General features: G+C 46.6%; 1 protein-coding gene across 8 annotated transcripts in view; it reads right to left on the reverse strand.

Moving 5' to 3' along the window:
- SMARCD3 (SWI/SNF related BAF chromatin remodeling complex subunit D3) overlaps window positions 1-22,955 on the reverse strand; it is a 107,019-nt gene that overhangs the window by 66,396 nt on the left and 17,668 nt on the right. The gene's annotated exons all lie outside the window — the stretch shown is intronic.

Raw genomic sequence — 22,955 nt, forward strand, 5'->3', positions numbered from 1 at the left:
TCTGGTACCACCGCAGCGGATCCATTAGAGACCCCTGGTGACTGACAGGCGCAGACAAATTATTAACACCACAGCTGCCGCGGCACATCCACAGCTCGCTGGTCGCCACACAAAGCCCTGTGACAACGTGTGTCACCCCAGGACACTGCGGGGCACTCGGGGCCCACCTGCCACCCCGGGAAGGGGGCAGAGAGTGGAGACCTCTGCTCTCCTCCGCCACCGCCAGCTGCTGCAGCAGCTCTAGGTGGCCACTGGCCAGCACAACACCCAGTGCTGGCAGCACGGTGGCCATTCTGCGAGCAGCAACGCTGCCTCCTCCATGATGGCAGCGCAGGCAGCGCCGGCCTGGGGCACCGACCTGCTCACCCACAGCTCCGCGCCTGTCTGCTGCCTGCAAGGGGATGATGCTTCCCCGTCTGCCTGACGCAGCAATAGACGAGATGTTGCCAGGTTACGAGAGGGACTTATTCTATTCCTCTGCTTGAAATTCTTGTCTAGGGGCTATGAATTTTCTGGCAAGACTGCAAACAGAAGAGAATCAGATCCGAAACAAATAAATACATTTCTGCCCTCAACCAGTAATAAAAACAAGCACAGAAGAGATACTGCATTAGCCAGCAGCAAAGAGCAAGCCACAAAGATGATAATGCCTTTTGCACATGGGGATGAAGGCAACAACCTCCACCAGTATTTAGGGTGACCTCAATCCAAGCTCTGCTGTGTGGCAGTAGCCACGGGAATCACAGAAATTTTGGGAGGGTGGGCATTGTTATCAGTCCCCCCTCTCCCTCTCAGTCCCTCAGAAGGAATATGCCATACAAGTGTGGCCTTATTCAGTGCCTGAGCTATTCCTGAGGTTCTAGCTGACTTGCTCTAAAAGCACGTGTAATCTGGAATGAAACTACTACGTGGGCTTGGTAGGCTTAGGCTAGCCGTTGGACTTGACGTTAAGGGTCTTTTCCAACCTAAACGATTCCATGACTCAACGTGTCAGCATGTCTGGCAAAGTGGCACTGGGCCTGCATCTGCAATTATTTTTTTTCGATGCCAGAAGCACACAGAAATGTTGGCTCCCATCTTGCGAGCCCTTTCCCCTGCTCCCGGCAGGACAACACGCGTTTTCTTTTGGGACTGCACTGACCGCGGTCTCCTGCGGCTGCCGGGGCCGGGCCAGCTCTGCCCGCAGCGGGGCAACCGACAAGGGGCTGGGCAGGCGCCGCTGCTCCCACTGCCCGCAAGGAGCGTGCGGACGCCCGCACCGCACCGGACAAGCCCTCGGGGCTCCGGGCAGAGCCGCCCTGCGGCCTCCGAGCCCCGGCTCGGCCCCGGCGCCGGGATGCTCCCGCCGGCCCTGCCCCGCCGAGGCGCGGCGGCGCGGGCAGGCCCGTGGCGGCGGGGCGCGGCTGCAGGCGGCGGCGCGGCGCGCAGTCCCCCCTCGTGTCCCCCCGCGCTCCTCCGCCAGCACCATCAGCACCGAATGGCAACGGCGCGCCCGGCACGGGCAGGGCGTGCGCCAGCCGCGGTCCCGGCCGCGCCGCAGGCGGGCGGCGGCCGGGCGGTGCCGCGGGCCCCGGGCCGGGCCGGGCCGGGCCGGGCTGGGCCGGGCCGAACCGCAGCGGACCACTGGTCCCCGCGGCCCCGGGCTCGGCGGCGCATGCCCGGCGCGGCTCCCGTGAAGGTCAGCCGTGGCCTAGCGGGGACGCGCGGGCGGAGATGGCCGGACGCGCCTGAGGGAGCGGCCTTAACCCCTTCCGCGCCGCCGCCGGGGCCGGGCCGCCGCCCTGGGGAGGCCGATGGCAGGGAGAGGTGCGGGGCCGCGCGGCGAGCCGGGGCCGCGGACGGGGCAGGCGGTGGGCGTTCCAGCTGCCCGCGCCCCCGCCGGGGACGGAGCGCAGTGCCGCCGGGCGGGCCGCGGGACTGGTGGCCGCGGCCGCTGGGCTCCCTGGGTCGGAGGCGGAGGACAAGGCAGAATCGGGCCCCGCGCAGAGGTGCCGCGACTCCCGCGGCAGCACGTTCAGTTGCCGGCGGCAGCCAGGGGACGCGGCAAGCGGCGCCGGGCCCGCACTCGCCTAGGGCGGCGGGACACGCCTCGCCCCCGGTGACCCCGTCGGTGCCGGGCAGCCAGGAAGGCGCTTCTTTATTTTTCTAATGAGTTATAGGTAAAGTAATGAGCTACAGTTGGTCCCATCTCCATCAATAGCTGGCTGCTTTATTGCCTTCTGGAGCAGGAGGATGTATTACAAAGTGTTACTGAATTTCAATTTAATACCTTACAATATGTATTGTATTCTATCTGGATGTTCTTAATAGGCATTATATAAAGAGATTTCCTCAAAAGAACATCAAATTACAAGGTCAGCCACTTGAAAACTAAGGAACGGCAGACTCACTGTAGCCACAGACTGAATGAGTGAAAGTAAAAAAAAAGAATCATGTAATAATAAAACTCAGCTCTTAGTATGACTGTAGTTCTCCAAGAACTTTAGAAAATAAATCAGCAGAAGTAGCTCTTCGTTTTGCAAATGGAAACTAAGGCACAATTGGATGGAAGTGCCTTGCCCAGCATCACCTGGCTGACAATGAAACCCGCTTCCTGCGATTCTCCCGCTCGCCACAAAGCGACTGTGTGATGCCTGAGCACAAACGGGCGGAGGTTACAGTGCCAGAATGTAATTAAGAGAAAAATCATATAATTTTATTTGAAAATGTTTCTTTTTTTCTATTTTCCCTACATGTTTTTTCATGAAAGTGTAGAAAATAAGCACCTGTGTTCTTTTCAAAAGCGCCTGGCTCAAGGCAAGCCTTCCCCAGCTGCTCCCAGTGTCCTGGCATCTCCCGGCCATTGCCGGTCCAGGAGACGCTGGTGGTGCGGGACTTGCTCCATAACGCTTTTGTTCCTCTACCAGGTCTTGAAGGCTTCATGCCTCCACTGCTCCCCTTCCCTCTCACTTTACGCAATATTCCGAGCCCACTTTATTTCCAGGAAAGGCTGACATTCTTCCTCTTGGGGCTCTGAGAGGCCACCTTTTCTCCCAAAAGTTCATGTGTTTCGTTTTTACTTCTGTGCTATTATTGAAGCTTTTAAGATTGTTAAACTAAGATGGTCACATTAGAAAAGATATGAATCAAGATGTTGTTTTGGGGAGATGTTTGCAGCTGCTTTCGATTTTTTGATCTGCAGGTAATTAGAGAAGTACATGAAGGTACTGGTTGCCTTAAAGAGGCATGGTTTCTCTCAGCCAATTTTCATTTGTCAGCAGCACTCTGTTCACCGAAACGTAAAATATTCTCAACAGCTTTGGAAATTGATGCGATATGGCATAGAAAAGGTACTGAAAAACAGGCAGCAAATATCCCAAGATTGAGGCTCTGCTTAATCTAAAGAAATGACCACTTGTTCCTGAGTTCAGAATTACTCAATATTCTCATTAACAATATGGATAATGAACTAGAGAACATGCTTATTAAATTTCCTAGCAACATATGGTTTGGAGGGGTTACAGGTAGGCTAGGAGACATGATTAAAATTAAAATCGCCTGAAGCTGGAGATACGGTTTGAAAAAAACAGGACATGATTTAATCGGAAATAGTGCAAGGTTCCACATCAAGATAGAAATCAACAACTATATAATCAAAAGATGGAGATCAACTGGCTGAAGAGGTAGGGTTTTTTTCTGGAAAAAATATTTGGGGATATAGTAGATCATGAACTGAATGTGAGTTAACAGTACTACACTGACACAAAATAAGCAGACAACCCCCCCAGAAGAGCAGTAACTGAATGGTGCCCCACTTCTCTCATCCCCTTGGTGGCAGCATAAGCAGTGACGACAACACTCTAGATTCTTCTTTTTCTCCTCTGCATTTTGTCTCTGCTTCTTCCCCTTCCCTTGTCCTCTCCAGGGCACAAGCAGTCCCAGCTCACCATTTCCTTGAGGCTGCAAAATTAAATTTTGCCCGTATTGCTGTGGAACCCTTCCAAAGTAATCCTTCTGTTGTGGTATGAATCGTTAATGTCTCAACCAGACTGTCCTTTGCAGTTTGGGGCTCTGTGCATCAGAGAAAATATGTGTGGGAGAATTCAAGATGGTTCAAGGGAGAACAGTAAGCGTGACGAGAACTGTAAAGCCCAAAAAGAGAAAAATAACAGTGTTCAGATATCCAAAAGGCTGCTGCAAATACTGGGAAGAGCTGCTCCCCATACAATGTAAGAAATAATGGACTGAAATTTCTCACAGGAAGATTTACATTAGCTATTAAAGAAGAGCAGAGCAGCAGAAGTAGAGATGTTCTGGGATAGTTTGTCCAGCTGGGTGGGAATCTCCATTGCCTTCCAAGAACAGGTTAGAGAAGCATCTGTCAGAGTGACGTAGGTGGTGTAGATTCTGACTTGGTCAGGACAAGGAACTAGCTGATTCCCAGAGGTTCCTTTTGCCTTATTTCCCTATGGAAACTGTATGGAATTTCCTAAGACAAAGGTTTCCCCTGATGGATTCCACCGATATGATGCAAACAAGTTTAAGCCGATCAAAAAGGGTCCCTTATTTTTTTTTATTTTGGAAAAAATACAGGTCTGATTGCTACAACAGTGTAAGAATAAGTACTCTGCATACGCAGATTGCTGTCAGGTATCCTTTAAGACTTCCTAAGTATCATACAGCTTTTAAACTGTGGCTTTTTGCTCTCTCCTTGACTCACCTATCTTCAACTACCATCTTGCATCACTGTCTCATAGACGTACGTTTTTGCATTTGGCCTTTCCACTAGCTGTTTTTAAAATCTATCTGCAATGAAGAAATACCATAAGCAATTTGTAGCACGCATAAAGAAAGAAAGACGACTTGAAATAAAGGCAAAAAAGAGGAAATGAAGGCAAAGAAAAGTGTTGTCTCTGCAGAGGTTCCAAACGTTATTCTGCAGAGGTAGAGAGATAATGACAAACTTACCTCCTGATTATTTTAAAAGCAATCAAAGGCAACAGCAGTGATGTCAAAAGATGGAGAAAAATACATGTAACACTATAGGATACAAAACAATGAGTCATCCATATCAACCATACCTATATTTTACCCAGCTCTGCACAATTCTGCGTGACATAATCACACACCCTGTCCCTGTCTAGCCCTACTCTGCCTCTGCCTCTGCCTCCACTTTTCCATCCTCACCAAACCCACTTCCCGCAGCTTGGGCCGTGACACCTGTGTGTGGCTTCTCACATCGTCTTAGCAACGAAGCAGTGCAGGCAGCAGTCCACAACACTCATTTTCTAGCCACGGGCCAAAGCAGAGCTGCAAAGTATGAGAAGTTTGTAGGAAGACTTTGGTCCTGGAAGGAGAATAAAGAAGATGCCAGATTGTGTTGGGAGTATGGATTTCTGTTTTTTTAAAAAATGAAGGAAATAGAGGAATTCTTGGTGGGGAATCCTGGGGGAATAGAGAAGGCGACCTACCAACAACTACCCCCAACCCTACTGCCCCGTAGTCCAAAAAGCATAAGTATCTTCATGATATTTGGTGATTAGAACAATGGCTTTGGGGTGTGTTTCGTGAGAGCATCATAAAGGATTCACCTGCTATCACTAATTGACAACACAGATTGGGGAACCACTGGGTCAGCAAGTCCACTGTTGTATCATCAATAGCAACCATGTCATATGTAACCCTTTCAGACATAAATTTATTGCATAGCACTTTAAACCTTGGTATTCCTTTGGGACGGCTGCTAAAAAACTGAGCTCTTTGAATGGCTAAGGATGTTCTTTTAGTATATCTGGCTATTCCCGTGTATTCTCTTACCATCATTGCCCTTAACGGTTAAAGAAGAACCTGTGTCTAATGTTTATGCTTTGAAGCATTTATACATAGCAGTCCTACCCACACTCACTCCTTTTTTGTGAGACTAAACAAATGAAGCTGTTATTTGGTCTCTTAAAACCGAGTGCCTACATCCCATCATTCTATCAGCCCTTTCCATGTCAGTCACAGTGAACCAGTCTAGAATGAGGGCAAACAGAACCGAGCGCTGATTCCTGTTACAAGTCTTTAAATGCGTGACTATGTACTGTACTGTCATCAGGTATCATCTGATTTCTATTGGCATAGTCTTCAGAATCATCCAGTTCTTTCCATATAACTTATTATCTTCTGCTTCAACGATACCTGTCTATTTTGTATCATCAACAAATTTAATTACTCCCGTTCCTATTTTTGCGCCATGGGCATTACTGAAAATACTAAATGACATCAATCCCAAGGCAAATCCTGAAGAAAATGCAGTGTCTTCTGTGTCTTCTCTACTGAACTCCTTACCTACCCTGCAGTTCTTCTATTGTCTGTCTCCTCAGTCCCAACTAAATTTTCAGATAGCACCATATCAAAGGCTTCACTAAAGTCTAGATAAATAAGATGTACACTGTTTCCTTTGTGTAGAAAATTAGCTATCTGAGAAAGAGTAGGTTAGTAAACTTACACTGCTTTTTTTATCCCATCTACTCCCTCCTCATGCTCAGTTATTTTCTCTTTCAAAAACCATTCTTGAGCCTTGCATGGACTTGGGTTCAGACTAATGCAACTGCCTAGAGTATTCTTGCCCTTCTGTATTATAGGAAAACCAACAGGATTTCCTCTCTCTTTATCAGGAAAAAAATATTTTTTAAAGTCCATTTTGATCAATATTAATAATGCTAGGAATTATATCCTGTTCTCACTGAAAATCATTTGAAAAGTCTTTATAGTTTAAGCAAATCAATAAGTAAATACTGATTAAAGGATGTATTAATATGCAAAGCTACATAAGAACTGAGAAACAGCCTTAGGAAGCACTAGGAGACTGCAGAAAGCACATAACCAAAGAAGGAAAACAAAGCAATCTTGGCACAGACTGCCTAATAAATCCACCTCCCATTTCAACTAAACTAGCAGAACAATTAATAGGTGACTACAACCACATCAGCCTTAGAGCGCAATGGAAGAACTGAGAGCAACAAATAATATTGGGGATCATAAGAAAACTGCATTGCCAGACAAGCCCAAGTGTCTTTTTAAATTATTTTATTTGGCAGAATAATTACAACAATTACAAACAGATTACCCCCCCAAAAAGTCAAAGTTAATCTCAAATGGTACATCATTACAGCAAACATCAATGACTTTGGAAAATGGCAGTCAGTGGGAAATGGCAAATGTAACTTAAATGCAATGTAGTAAAACATGATCATATGCCTGAAATTCTTAACGTGAACATAATTTGTACGGAATTGCCGGGAAAAATAAAAATTACTGAAAGGTTATAAACAAATGATAAAAGCAAGTGGAAGGGAAGTGACAACTAAGGACTCCAAGGATGGCTGCAATATCCAGATTGTTTTACCATCTTCAAAGATCTAAAAGATGGAAGTAAAAGACATGTAGATTAAATCCTCAAATGAGAAGATTTTGGAAAAGCTTCACAGCCAGTCAGAACAGAGGATAAAAACAAAAAAATAATTAAAAAGCAATCAAACAGGCCTAAAATGTTAGACAGAAGATTTAGGCTGGAAAAACTCCAGCAGGTGGTAGAAGATAAATCCTGTAGTGAAAGAACTGTGCTGTGTCTGCAGCAGCAGGTAAGATGGTTTTCTTATCTTTTCAGCGTTACGTTCACCTAGTACCTAAATACATTTATGAAATCACAGAAATAAGGAAATGCCAGGCACTCCAGCTCATGACACAGAGATGCGATTACGGTACTCGGGGTTCAGCTGGACAATGGGCTTTCAACTGAGGCTCTTTTTGAGCAACTGAGTGTTGCAAAAGTGGAAAATGCCTGGCTCCAGCACAATACAGTGGCTTGTCTCCTTGCCTGTCTCACCAGAGCACAGGCACACCAGGCTGGCAGACTACAGCTTAGAGCAACAAGCTGCACTTGGCAATGGGGTCATGAAGTCGTAAAGTGTGCACAGTAACACACTGCGTATGCTCCCAGAAAAAAAACATGTCTAAACGACAAGGCATGTCAATGGTGGCACAAGTTGTTAAATGGTCTTCAAAACATATGTAGAAGAAACACAGGCAGAAGAAATATAAGCTGGATCATTATGGCATTCAGCGCCTTGCAAAATAAACAGAATTTACAGTGGTAAAACTGAAATAGCAGGGGGGTCTGTTTGTGTGTGGCTGCTAACTGTGAGAGAGAGGAGTTACGTGTTGTACCCTCTGCCGTATTATCTGTCACAGTCACAGTTCTTGCCGTTCTTGGTACTCAGTTGTTCCTAGGGCCTGAGAGTACTCGGAGGTGCAGATAAAAACAATGTAGTCTCTGGCCTTTGCAGTTTACAAATGAAGTTAACAGATGGAAATGGAAAGAGCGCAGTGGAATGGAGCGCGCGAGCCATCCTGACAGGCAGTGGACCTGGCACACCAGCTGTCTAGCTACGCGTGTTTTGAATAGCCACCAAATTCCTACTCTCTGCACCCCATCCCTGGCACCTGTTTTCGGATCAATTTATACCCAGCCTGCAACTTGAAACCATAGAAACAACGTACTGGAGGAGGATTTTGACTACCCTGTTCTCCCTTGGGAAGTAAGTATGCTTCAAAGACATTCCCTAGCGCTCAGATGCTACAACCAAGCTAGTACATGTACATATGATACCGCAACACTGAATGTTAATTATAAATATGATGCCAAATAATAAGACAAAAATCTCTGCTATGGTTATAGAGAAAAAGGCTTTCTAAATTGTTAGTTATAAGTCTGAGATACCAAGAAAATTAGACATTACTTCCTTAAATTCCTTTAGTTAAGATCTTGGATATTCATCTGGAGTAGGATCTTCACCTAGTCTCAATAAGCACAAAACAAAACATTAGTGAAAAGTTTATGTAATGGAAGCTCAACCCCTAATATTCCGACCATAAGAAATACAGGGAGCAGAATACTCAGGGGAAAAAAAATTCCAACACAAAAAAAAAAAGCTTGTCCTATTTCTGCTCTTGAGAAAAGCTTCTTTTGTCTGTAACTGATTATTTTCCTACTCCATCTGATCTATAACAACTCTCCCACCTAGCTGATTTTGTCTTAACAGTTACCTTTTTTTTTTCCAGTTTCTCCTCCTCCTCCTGCTATTTGAGTCAATCCTTCCTTTCCCCGAACTCCTGCCATTGCATGTCTCAACACCGCAATTCTGTCTTTTCTGAACTTGGCAAATACTTTAATTCTGATTAAATCCAGAATGCTGATGGCAAAAATTTGCGCTGAAACTGTCTGCAATGCCAAACACAGAAGTAAGAAAGTGCCACTTCTGCATCCCACTGGTCTTACCCATTTGCTGATTTTACCCCACCCTATGACAGCTTTGCCACACATTTGTCATGCCACTGTGCTCCAGGATGCCTCGCCTCTTCCACAGCGCTGCAAGAAGTCAACAATCACAATTCCTCATGACAAATAATTTAATCAAGAATCAGGTGCAGGCCTACGCCCCTCTCCTTGTTATGGCCTAATTTTAAACCTTACCATTGCTCTTGCCTATTTCCCCCTTTGTACGTTAACTCCATTTCTGTACCAAAGGACCAGTTCTGTGAACCCTCTTGCATGCTTATGGCACACAGCTCTCTGGCATTTCCAACCAGACAAAGCCCTGAAGAATACCTTCAGAAAATGACCATTCTGTCTGGCAGTTGGTGAAGAACAGACCACATATAACTAACACAATAGTCTTTCAGCTTCTGATCCTGTTGCAGTCTCACAAAATAAAAATGGTTAGGATCCTTCCTGCAGCAAAGCATGCAAGAGAGCAGGAATCAGTCAAATGCTCTTTCAGTCCTTTGCTCTTGCCTAGAGGACAGGAGACACTCTCTTAAGACTAACGAAGATGTGACGTATTCTCTTGATTCCTATAGCAACGGTGCAGTACCTGCTCCTAGACTGATAGGCCACCGCCCTCCCCTCACAGAAAGCTGCACCATCATCTACACACTGTTAGTGCCACTCTGTTTCCTTTCCCATCCTAAACATGCACTGAATTCTAAGGTAGCTGACAACTTGCACGACTGGAGCGCTGTGATGGATGGACACAAGCTCTTTAGGAGGGGGAGCTGCCCTTTAGCTGAGAGTGCAGCTGGAGTGTGGGGAGCTCCACCTTGGGATGAACAGGGAATCCGCTGAGAGCTTATGGGTCAAAACTAGCAGGCAGACCAACACGGGTAGCGTCATGGTTGGTGTCTCCTCCCCACCACCTGCTTAGGAGATGTAGAGACCTCAGACAGCAGGAATAACCTTCACGTTCACAGGCTCTGGTCCTCATGGAAGACTTTAACGATCCCAATCTGCTGAAGGGATAACAGAACAGGGCACAAGCAATCCAGGAAGCTTCTGGGGCACATTGAAGATTCATTCCTAACACAGGCGACCGAGGAGCAGACATGGAGAGGTGCTCTGCTGGACCTGATTCTTATAAACGAGGAAGAATTGGTCAGGAACGTGAAGGTCAGGGCAGCCTTGACTGGACCATGACATGGAGGAGTTCAGGAACATGAAAGGATGGAGCACTGCAGAAAACAGGATCACAGCCCAAGATTTCAGAAGAGCAGACTTTGGCCTGTTCAAGGATCTGTTTGGAAGAATCCTATGAGTTACGGCCTTGGAAAGAAGAGGGTTCCAGGACAGCTGGTTGATTTTCAAAGTTCACCTACTCCAAATTCAAGACTGGTTCATGCCAACAGGCAGGATATCAAGCAAAAGCAGCAGGAGGCCTGCATGTATGAACTAGGAGCTCCTGACTGAGCTCAAGCATTACAAGAAAGCATACAAGAGATGGAAGCAGGGACAGGTGACCCAGAAGGAATGCAGACACTGTCCAAGCATGCAGGGATGTGGTTAGGATAACAAAAGCCCACCTGGTGTTTAATCTGACGAGGAACAGGAAGGGCAGATAGAAAGGCTTTTACAAGTACCTCAGCAGCAAAAGAAAGACATGGGAAAATGTGGGCTTACTGCTCAATGGGGAAGGGGACTTGCTGAGAAAGAACATAGATAATTTTGAAGTACTGAATGCCTTTTTTGCCTCCTCCTTTACTGGCAAGATCAACCATCAGGAATCCCAGGCTCCTGAGGGCAGTAAGAAAGTCTGGAGCAAGGAAGACTTGCCCTCAGCGGAGGAAGACATGGTTAGGGAAAAATTAAACGAACTGGACACAGAGTAGTCCATAGGACCTGGCAGAATGTACCCACAAGTGCTACAGGAGTTAGCCAATGTTATTGTGAGACACCTCTCAATTAGCTTTGAACACTCACGGAGACTGGGAGAGTTCCTGAGGACCAGAAGAAAGCAAAGGTCACTTCTATCTTCAAGAAGAGGAAGAAGAAGGAACTGGGAAAAAAACAGGTCGTTCAGCCTCACCTCAATTCTAGGGAGGGGAATGAAGCACATCCTCCTGGAAACCATTTCCAACACATGAAGCACAAGATGACTGAGAGTATTCAGCATGAATTTGCAAAGGAGAAATTGTACTCGTGCACCAGGACAGGCCAAGGGATGACTGGCTGGAAGTCAGCTTTGCAGAAAAAGAACAGGGGGTCCTGGTGAGCAGTAAATTGAAGATCATCCAGCAACGTTCCCTTGCAGCAAAGGAGGCCAGCAACATCCTGAGCTGCACTAGGAAGAACATTACCAGCAGGTCAAGGGAGGTGATCCTTCTCCTCTACTTGCCACTGGTGATACCGCATCTGGAGTGCTGTGTCCAGTTCTGGGCTCTCCAGTACAAGATGGATGGAAGTACTGGAGCGAGTGCTCACAAGGATGGTTAAGGGACGGAAGCATCTATCATAATAAGGCAAGGCTGAGAGAGATGGGATTTTTTTAGCATGGAGATGAGAAGGCTCAGGGGGTATCTTGTCAATGTGTGTAAATACCTGATGGCAGGGTATAGATAAGACAGAGCCAGACTATTCTCAATGGCACCTACTGACATGACTAGAGGCAATTAGCACAAAATGAAATACAGGAAATGTCATTTACACACAAGAAAAGTTTTTTTACTGTGAACAGGTGAACAGTTTTTTTACTTAGAACAGGTTGCCCAGAGAGCAACTTAACTCCATCCCTAAAGATATTCAAAACTTCACGGACCTTGGTACTCAGCAAGTTGCTGTAGCTGACCCGACTTCCAGGAGGGAGGCTGGACCACACGACTGCCAAAGGTTCCTCTCAACCTCAACCATTCTAAGATTTTATGATTCTATTCAGGAAAGATTTAAGCATTGTAAGTAACTGAAATACAGGCCCAATTAACATGCAGTAGATTCACATGAGGAACCATGGAATGGAGACTGACAGCAGAAAGGCAATGATAAAACACCTGGAATGCCCTTACCTGGAAACATACATGCAGACCTAGCTGCTCTTTCTTTGCAAGCAGAGCAAAATTATAGGGTGCAGAGACAGGGAGAAGAATCAAGGATCAGAGAGGCCAGTTTGGGAGTAGTGACTGAAAATGCCTTTTTTTTTTTTTTAACCTTAGAAGGCAGGTATTGGGCGCAAACCAGTATGATAATGAAGGTAAATAGTGCACTTCTTTTTACTGTCCCTTAATGCAGGTCTATGAAGAAGCTACTGTAATGAAAAGGAGGCTGTTGATGAAAAAACTTCAGAACAAAAGAACAAACACACTGCTTAGTAATACCTATACACAATAGATACATAAGAAATCACAGAATGCATACAAAATGCTGGTTCTAAAATAATTTTTCCAGTCCATCACTTTGAAATGATTACTGTTCCACTAGCGCTTCTGCATCCCACACCTCATATTTTAAAAGAAAAAGATCAAACCATGCTCGGATCCTACTTCTGGTCCCTGATAAATAGACGTTTGCTTTCTTAGAATAGCATCGCAATGGGTTTAAAAGAAGTGGTGCCTATTATATATAATTTGTTTACTGTATTAGCGGTTTCTTATTTGGTGGATCTAGTGCAGGTAGACCTGTCAGTGCTTCTATACAGTTCTCCTTTTAGACATCAAAAAGGACTGCTGAGATTTCTGTTTTTCAGATTTCTCTGTCCACTCCTGTGAAAGAATTAGTATCAAAAACTCTCTGATGCCTCTCTGGCTAGCAAGAATACTGCTTTCCTAACGAAGAGCTGCAAAGAAGTCTTCAATGCTGGCAATTAGTGACTGAGGAAGGAACTCCTAAAATGGGAACAATAGCGCACAGTTAATCTGTTTTATACAGGGAGCCAGAACAGCACCACACTATTCGCAGCTCACCCCTCGTCAGCTGTGGGATCAGAGCACCTGAACATGCCGACAGCCTCCGCTTCAGGTACGAGCAACAAAGAGCTTGGAGCCTGCGCTGTTGAGCTCTGAACAGAATCTTCCCTGTGAAGCATTCACAGTACATCTCCATGGGAACAGACATATGCCTTTCCTGTTGCCGAGGAGACAGTCACTGCTTTTTGAGGCTGGTGAACATTGTGCCCAAAGCATTTCAGCATCTTTAATATCATAAGGAGCTTTACATAGGCATAATCACCCACCCCCCCAAGAATGTCAATCATTCTCCTCATTCCTATTTTTCAGAACCTGTTTTAAGCATTTTGATATGTCAGATTATTCCTAATATCTGGGTTTGATATCAACAATAATGACCAACCTAAACACCTCTGTATGCCTGGAAGTCTTCCCATTCACTCTCACTGACCTAAGCTGCAGTAAAACAAATTCCTTCCTCTCCATGGGTTTCCTGTGGTATTGATCTGTACTTCGAGAAAAGCTGGCTGCCAAAGCCAGCGTCCATCTCTCCTCCGTCTTCTCCCACTATTTCTAAACAGAACACACGTTTGTGAAGCGAAAGGGCTCTGCGCAGCCGAGGCCTGGGGCGGCAGCGCGGGACGGCGGCGTAGGCACAGGGCGGCGGCTTCCCGCCCTGCTTCCGAGCTGGGCCCTCACGGCACCGCCGCCGCCGCGCCCGGCGGTTCCCTACCGCCCCTCGGCGGCGGCCGCGCCGGGCCGCTGACGGGGGCTCCGCAGTGCGGGATCTCACCGCTGGGGAGCTCCGCGGAGCGGGATCTCGCCGGGTCGGCACCGCCGCCATGCCGCAGCAGCCCCACAGGCCTAGAGAAACCTTCCTCAGGCTGCCGTGGAGGAGATATGACAACAGACCGTCTTTTTTTTTCTATAGAAGCAGTTTTGATGCAGGGCAGAGACCGACTTAACCTCAGTGACACCTCCAACCCAGATGAACCATCATGCTCACCATTCCTCCGTTCCACCTGCAGAGCCTTGTACCTACCATGCAAGGGGACCTGGGAAGGTGGGGTAGTCACTGAGGAGACATGCCTGCTGTGCCAGGCAGGAACTTGTCACCGTTGCCCCTATCCCTGAAGTCACTGCCAGGTGATCCCTTAAGTTTAGCCAGGTAGAGAGAGGACAGGCAATCCTCCGTATCATAGAGTTGGAAGGGCCCTCTGGAGATCATCCAGTCCCACCCCCTGCCAGAGCAGGGTCACCCACAGCAGGTGGCACAGGAACCGTCCAGGCAGGTTTGGGATGTCTCCAGAGGCGGAGACTCCACCACCTCTCTGGGCAGCCCGTGCCAGGGCTCTGTCACTCTCAGGGCAAAGAAGTTCCTCCTCATGTTTAGGTGGAACTAAACTGTCTGCCTGGCAAGCCTGTCCCAAGGAAGGCAGTCCAGTTACTGCATCCAGCTCTGGAGCCCTTAGCGCAGGAGAGACACAGACCTGTTGGATTACGTCCAGAGGAGGGCCACAAAAATGATCTGAGGGCTGGAGCCCCTCTGCTGTGAGGACAGGCAGAGAGAGTTGGGGGTGTTCAGCCTGGAGAAGAGAAGGCTCTGGGGAGACTTTATTGGGGCCTTTCAGTACTTAAATGGGGCTTATAAGAAAGATGAGCACAAACTTTTTAGAAGGGTCTGTTGCAGTAAAACAAGGGCTAATGGTTTTAATCTAAAAGAGGGTGGTGAAACCCTGGCCCAGGTTGCCCAGGGAGGTGGTAGATGCCCCGTCACTGGAAACATTCAAGGTCAGGAGGGATGGGGCTCTGAGCAACCTGATCTAGTTGAAGATGTCCTTGCTTATAGCAGGGTGGTTGGACTTTAGAGGTCCCTTCCAACCCAAACTATGCTATGATTCTAAGGTAGGGTACAATTCCAGCAGTCTGGCTCTCTCAGATTCCCTGATACTCCTCAACCTACTCACCCCCTCTCAGAGCTCTGCAACCAGGCAGAGGAGTTCCTCTACCTGTGTGCACCTCCCACAGCTGTGTTCACTACTGCCCTCCAGTACGGGTGTAAGAGCTGTAAGCCTAAGGGAGGCTTTAGAGCCACCTGGGCTAAACCATGCATTAACAACCACAGAAAATGGCAAGTGGCTTCTCTTCTGCAGGGGATGGAGGCAATCATCTGCCAGCCAGACATGTTGTCACAGAAGGTTTGTTCTTAACTAGGGACCCTGATCCAGGTTGTTGTAGGGAGACTAACGAGGCTTGTCCAGGCCTTGAACCATCACCCCTTGCTGCTTATCCACATGTGAATGACAACACTGCCTAGGGAGTCCAGGAGCAAATCAAGAGGGACAACAGAGACCTGGGGGAAAGGTGAAGGACATGGCACCCCAGGTAATCTTCCTGACCTTACAGGTGCAGGGGAAGGCTCGAGCAGGAGCAGATTTATCCTGCAAGTTAACAACTAGCTGTGTGACTATGTCACAGACAGAGCTTTGGTTTGTGTGACCATGGTTCTCTTTGAGGAATGAGAACTGCTAGCACGAGACAGGATTCATTTGACAACATGGTGCAGGAGCATCTTTGGCCACAGGCTTGCCAACCTGGTGGGGAAGGATAACAGCCCCGTATGTTACAAGAGGTGGTAACAGCTTGCAAGTAAGCGAGGGAATGGAGACTGCGGGGGGAAGTACGTGGTGCAGAGCGCCCTTGGGAAGGATAAAACAGATCAAAAGGGACCCACTTTAAGTGCCTGCACACAAACACTCAGCCTGCGAAACATGAAGTCCAATAAATTATTCCAAGCATACATTTAAATTTTTGTACTTCAGAAACTCCCAGAGATACTAATTATCTGAAGGAAATGCTCACACAGACTCTCAGGGGAGAAGGCCTCTTACAACAGTTATCTTATATACAGTGGCACCATTTCTATGCTATACCTCTGGCTCACCCCAGGAGAGTATCTAGGGCTGAGTACCATCATATTCCTCCCCTGTTTTCATACTCCTCCTTAAAGTTACTCTCAGCCACTATCAAAATATTGTGTGATACCCATGATGTGATCCGGGACAGCTGCCCCCAGAGCACCAACCAACAATCCCTCACTCAACAGATTCTTCACAGAATTTACTGTAACTTAAAAGGTATAAAGATGCTGGAAAGTCATGCAATCCTGATTTAAGGAATCACAACGATCTAGGATCTACTGTGTCCTGACATCTTTTCTTCCACTGTTTAATTGTCCTTGTAAAACTATGCCTTACTTCCTGTTTGAATTTCACTACTGTACTACATAGTGTAGTATATAGCTCCCAGACAGGACTTTTTCACCTTACCAAGACTTCCTGGGCTGTGTGTGGCCACATACTTCAACTAATGGCAGCAGCAGCAATAATTCCTAAAGTCACATAAAGCAAGAGACAATGCTTACCTGTGTCACGCATATCAGACTAGAAATCCATGTCTTCCTATAAAATGGCCTTGCAAACTATCTTCCCCATTTAGATTCCTTAAGATCAGAACAAAATCCCTCTGTCAACCTCTCCTGAGTCAATGAAATACAGTGAGTCCTTGTGGTTGCTCACTACAAATTCTATTAACTACATCTTTAATTTCTTCATACATCTTTTCTGAACACTTTTTCATATTCCATCAGCCTTCTTGAAGTACAGATACTTGAAATGGAACCTGTATTACAGTAATATGCAGTAGTCTCCGTAGAATGGCGTCGTTCTAGGACCCTGTTTTTATTCCTTTACCACCACAATCCCAAAGCCCATTTACAACTACTCTTTCTGTACAAATTCACCTGTGTTTGTTTCTCAATATATGATCCTCGTGTATTACTCCACCAAAAAACTGGGGGTATAAAAGAAACCTAACATATAAATCAACTACATAAATAGTCCAAATTGGCTGGTATATATAACCTTCCCCATTATTCATCACTGCACTGATTCTGTCATCTGATATCTCCTTCCATGTATTTCCTCCTGCATCCAAGGATTCAGATTACTCTGTAGCCTCAGTGACAGCACAGCTCTACTGCTGACCAAGTGATGTAGCCTGTCTCAGGAGCCTGAACTGGTCAAGAAATACATACTGGCCACCTCTGCATTACGTGACCTCTTGAGGTCTTTGGTGACTGTACACAAACAGCAGCTTTCCTCAGAGAGAGCTTTGAGCCCCAGAAGAAGTAGTACATGAATCTATGATATCAAAGAAATCTTACCATTCCCACTGGTTTTATACAGAGAGATAAATAATACAGAAGTGGGTAGGAAAATAAGTGAAAGCTACCACAAAGTGCAAATCTGTGAACGGTGCTGTCGCTAGGTGGTACTTATCATGGAATCATAGAATATGTTGGGTTGGAAGGGACCTTTAAAGGTCCCCCCTGCAATAAGGAGGGACATCTTTTAACTATATGTACATCTTTAACTTATATGTAACACTGTAACGAAACGTTCGGCTTAACTATCTCTACTTCCTCTGATTTGTATCTGAAAAAAAAAAGAAATTACTAGGAAGACAAAAGCTAATGCTAGACATGCATTGCGTCTGAATAATGCTTCTACAGTCAAAAATCATGGAACATAATATCATTAACTATTACTCCATTCCTGGGCGCCTGAATGTCTCTACTCTCAAAGTGAAGACAATATTATTTACCTTCACTGCAAAGAGGAAAAGCAAAGGTGAGGGGATAGATGTCTGCGCCGGGCCAATGGAACTGCGCTTATCATAGAATGTTTCAGGTTGGAAGGGACCTTAAAGATCATAGAATCGTAGGGTTGGAAGGGCCCTCTGGAGATCACCCAGTCCAACCCCCTGCCAGAGCAGGGTCACCCAGAGCAGGTGGCACAGGAACGCGTCCAGGCGAGTTTGGGATGTCTCCAGAGTTGGAGACTCCCCCACCTCTCTGGGCAGCCTGTGCCAGGGCTCTGCCACCCTCAGGGGAAAGAAGTTCCTCCTCGTGTTGAGATGCAACTTCCCATGGTCAAGTTTGTGCCCGTTACCTCTTGTCCTGTTGCTGGGCACCACTGAGAAGAGCCTGGCCCCTCCCCCCCTTTCAGTATTTGTAAGTGTTGATAAGGTCCCCCCTCAGTCGTCTTTTTTCCAGCCTGAAGAGACCCAAATCCCTCAGTCTTTCTTCATAAGAGAGGTGTTCTAGTCCCCTAATCATCTCGGTAGCCCTTTGCTGTCCCCTCTCCAGCAGTTCCCTGTCCCTCTTGAACCGGGGAGCCCAGAACTGGACCCAGTGCTCCAGGTGCGGCCTCACCAAGGCAGAGCAGAGGGGGAGGATGACCTCCCTCCACCTGCTGGCCACACTCTTCTTGATGCCCCCCAGGATGCCATTGGCCTTTTTGGCCACAGGGGCCCATTGCTGGCTCATGGGCATCCTGTTGTCCCCCAGGACTCCCAGGTCTCTTTCCACCGAGCTGCTCTCCAGCAGGTCAGCACCCAACCTGTACTGGTGCATGGGGTTATTCCTCCCCATGTGCAGCACCCTATGCTTGCCCTTATTGAATTTCATAAGGTTCCTCTTTGCCCAAATCTCCAACTTGTCCAAGTCTCTCTGTATGGTGGCACGGCCTTCCGGTGTGTCAGCCACCCCCCGACAGCTTTGTGTCATCAGTGAACTTGCTGAGATCATCTAGTTCCAAGCCCCCTGCCATAGGCAGAGGCACCTCACACCAGATCAGGCTGCTCAACGCCTCATCCAGCCTGGCCTTGAACACCTCCAGGGATGGGGCATCGACAACTTCCCTGGGCAAGCTGTTCCACTGCCTAACCACCCTCACAGTAAAGAGTTTCTTCCTAATATCCAACCTAAATCTACCCTCCTTCAGTTTGAAACCATTACCCCTCATCCTATCATTACACTCCCTGGTCCAGAGTCCCTCCCCATACTTCCTGCAAGCCCCCTTTAGGGACTGGAAGGGGCTATAAGGTTTCTCTGGAGCCTTCTCTTCTCCAGGCTGAACGCCCCCAACGCTCTCAGCCTGTCCTCACAGCAGAGGGGCTCCAGCCCTCTATTCATCTTCATGTCCCTCTGCTGGACTGGTTACAACAGGTCCATGTCCTTCTTGTGCTAAGGACTCCAGAGCTGGACGCAGGACTCCAGGTGGGGTCTCACCAGAGCGGAGTAGAGGGGCAAAAATTATCAAAATGAACCCAAAGCCCTGTTTGTGTCTTCACTCACACTAAGTCTGTGTGATGTGACGTACATTGTGCACAGATGTCTTATTATTTATCTGTCCTTCCTATGAAGTTCAAAGTGAAGGAACTTTTTCTGGGGCAGCAGATATCAGAAGATGATGGCAGGGTTTCTTAATGATTTCTTAATGAAAAGACTGCACCCAAAAGCCAGACGAACCCTTGCATTGCATGGTGGCAGGAACAAGAATGAGCCTGATCCACGGGCTTTCTGCTAAGCAACACTGCTTTTCTGAAGAAATAGGGGCTAGCCAAAAGGGAACGAGCACTCTTCTTATCCACAGAATGAATATAGACTGTGGTACCTGTGCGTACACTGTCACTGACATGAAGTAACATGCCTTTCATGCACTCATATATCTTAAAAATATGTACAGTCATCACGAAAATACATGTACTTTCTTAAAGAGCAAATTGCTCCAAACAGAAAATACTGAATAGTAAGTATTAAAAAAACCTCTGAATTTCAGTTACTTATGTTTTAAGAAAAAAGGAGCAATACTGGGGAGCTCTTCATTTAAGAGCACTTTATTGAAAACTCAAAAAAACAATATTCCCAAATAACAACAATGTAATTAAAAAGATTCTCCTTTATACGGGAGAGTAACAATAGAATAAGAAAAGAGGCAATAAAATAAATAGTAAAAGTGATACTGACAACTTTTACATTGCAGTCTCTGCTATAACATTCAATTAGAGAACTTAATGTAATTGACCCAAAATCCATGATGATACAAAAAGATTTTTAAATAGTATTTCAATAACAAAAATGTCCTCCTAGAAATAATTAATGATTGATGCACTATCAAGAGAATTTACAAAACGGTTGACAATAAGCATTCTGTTAAGTATTTAGAAAGAAGTGAGTGGAGATGCTCACCGTTGATGTTGCTGACAAAGTAACAAAATCCTTATTACTACAACCATTCCTACACAAGGGTGCTAAAGTTAGATGTTAAAATTATTAGCTGGATACTGTCATTCAACATTTGTGCATTTCTTAGACCATTATCATTGACTTAAGAAATCTTGAAACACTAAAAGAGAATGGAAGAAAGTTAATGCTCTATCAGATAATTAAGAATACTGAACTGAATGACATAACTGATTATAAGCCAGTAAGTCTGACAGTCTAACAGTACTGCTGCCATAGTACTCAGGAAATATTACTACTACTAAAGAATGTTTTATAGTTAACACTAATCAAAATGATTGTATGGAAAAACATAGCTTGCCAAACTAAGCTGATATATTTTCATATGAATATTTTCATAAGGCTGTTTATAAAAACTTGCCAGTTTGTTCATACAACCTTCCATAAACCATTGACCATGTGAGTATGTTTGTTTAACTGAGGTTAGATCCGAGGCTCTAACCTGGCCAGATGGTAACAACAGACATTGGCAGACTTCACCTCAACGCAGTGCCGGAGCGTGCAATATTTATGAGATGACCACCCTTGACAGTCAATGGAGAGAAAGAGGCACTTTTAGGGATGTTTCAGGAGATTACAGTATGATCTGTTTAGGTCTTTATGTTACAGTGTGCTGAGTCAAACCCTCTACTCACTGTAAAAGGTACCTATGACAACTAGTTCAGCTGTAGACACCTACAGTTAATCAAATAAACCACATCATCTTCATGCACTTGTAATGCAGGGTGCCAGAACTTAAACCAAGAAATCACTTCATAACATCACAAAAGCATTTTGAATAACATAACTATTTAACAAGTACTGAGATGGACAGTTGCAAAGTGACCGGTGTTTGTAAACTGCTGCTCTTCAATTAGTTGCTGTGATAAAAAACTGCGGAGCAAACTCCAGGAACAACAATTATGCCCAGAGCAGCATCAGCTGAAGAACACTGTCTCATTGTATTTGGCTGGGCCACAGTCCTTGTTTTACTCACATTTCAAGAATTTCTGGACAAGTTAGAAGTGACAGAGCAATACTGGGACAGAGCTGCTGTCCCTCATGAATCCCAGACCCTGGAGGCAAGGGGGAAGGTCTAGAGAGAGGAAGAGTTTTCCCCAGTAGAGGAAGGTTAGAGACCACTTGGCCAAACTGGACATCCATAAGCCCATGGGCCCTGACAAGATGCACCTGCAAGTGCTGAGAGAGCTGGCAGATGTTATTGCTTGGCCACTCTCCATCATCTTCGAAAGGTCATGGGGAACAGGAGAGGTGCCTGAGGACTGGAGGAAGGCCAATATCACTCCAGTCTTCAAAAAGGGCAGGAAGGAGGGCCCAGGGAACTACAAACCGGTTAGTCTCACCTCCATCCCTGGGAAGGTAATGGAGCGACTCGTTCTGGATGTCATATCCAATCACATTCAAGAGCAGGAAGTTATTGGAAGTGGTCAACATGGATTTACCAAGGGTAAATCATGCTTGACCAATCTCATAGCCTTCTATGATGTTATAACAGGTTGGCTGGATGAGGGCAGAGTAGCAGATGTCATCTACCTTGACCTCAGCAAGGCTTTCAACACTGTCTCTCATAACATCCTCCTTCGGAAACTGAGGAAGTGTGGACTAGATGAGGGGACAGTGAGGTGGGTTGAGAGCTGGCTGTGTGACAGGACTCAGAGGGTTGTGATTAATGGAGCAGGGTCGAGTTGGAGGCCTGTAACCAGTGGTGTCCCCCAGGGGTCAATACTTGGACCAGTATTGTTTAACGTATTCATCAACGACCTGGACGAGGGGACAGAGTGTACGCTCAGCAAGTTCGCTGATGATACCAAACTGGGTGGGGTGGCTGACACCCCAGAGGGCCGTGCTGCCATCCAGCGTGACCTGGACAGGCTGGAAAGCTGGGCAGAGAAGAACCTCAGGAAGTTCAACAGGGACAAGCACAGGGTCCTGCACCTGGGGAGGAAGAATGTCAGGCACCAGTATAGGTTAGGGGCGGACCTGCTGGAAAGCGGCTCTGAAGAAAAGGATCTGGGGGTCTTGGTAGACAGTAAATTACCCATGAGCGAGCAATGTGCCCTTGTCGCCAAGGCAGCCAACGGAATTCTGGGCTGCACAGGGAAGAGTGTGGGCAGCAGGTCAAGGGAGGTCATTCTGCCCCTCTACTCTGCACTGGTGAGGCCACAACTGGAATACTGTGTCCAGTTCTGGGCTCCCCAGTTCAAGAGAGACAGGGAACTACTGGAGAGAGTCCAGCGGAGGGCAACAAAGATGATGGAGGGATTGGAGCACCTCCCTGATGAGGGAAGGCTGAGAGAGCTGGGACTCTTCAGCCTGGAGAAGAGAAGGCTGAGGGGAGACCTTATTAACGTTGACAAGTATCTAAAGGGTGGGTTGAAGGAGGATGGTGCCAGACTCTTTTCGGTGGTTCCCAGTGACAGGACAAGGGGTAATGGGCACAAGCTGGAACATAGGAAGTTCCGATCAAATATGAGAAAAGAAACTTCTTTACAGTGAGGGTGACAGAGCACTGGAACAGGCTGCCCAGGGAGGTTGTGGAGTCCCCTTCTCTGGAGACTTTCAAGCCCCGCCTGGACAC

Source organism: Larus michahellis, chromosome 2 (assembly GCF_964199755.1).
Source record: "Larus michahellis chromosome 2, bLarMic1.1, whole genome shotgun sequence".
NCBI lineage: Eukaryota > Metazoa > Chordata > Aves > Charadriiformes > Laridae > Larus > Larus michahellis.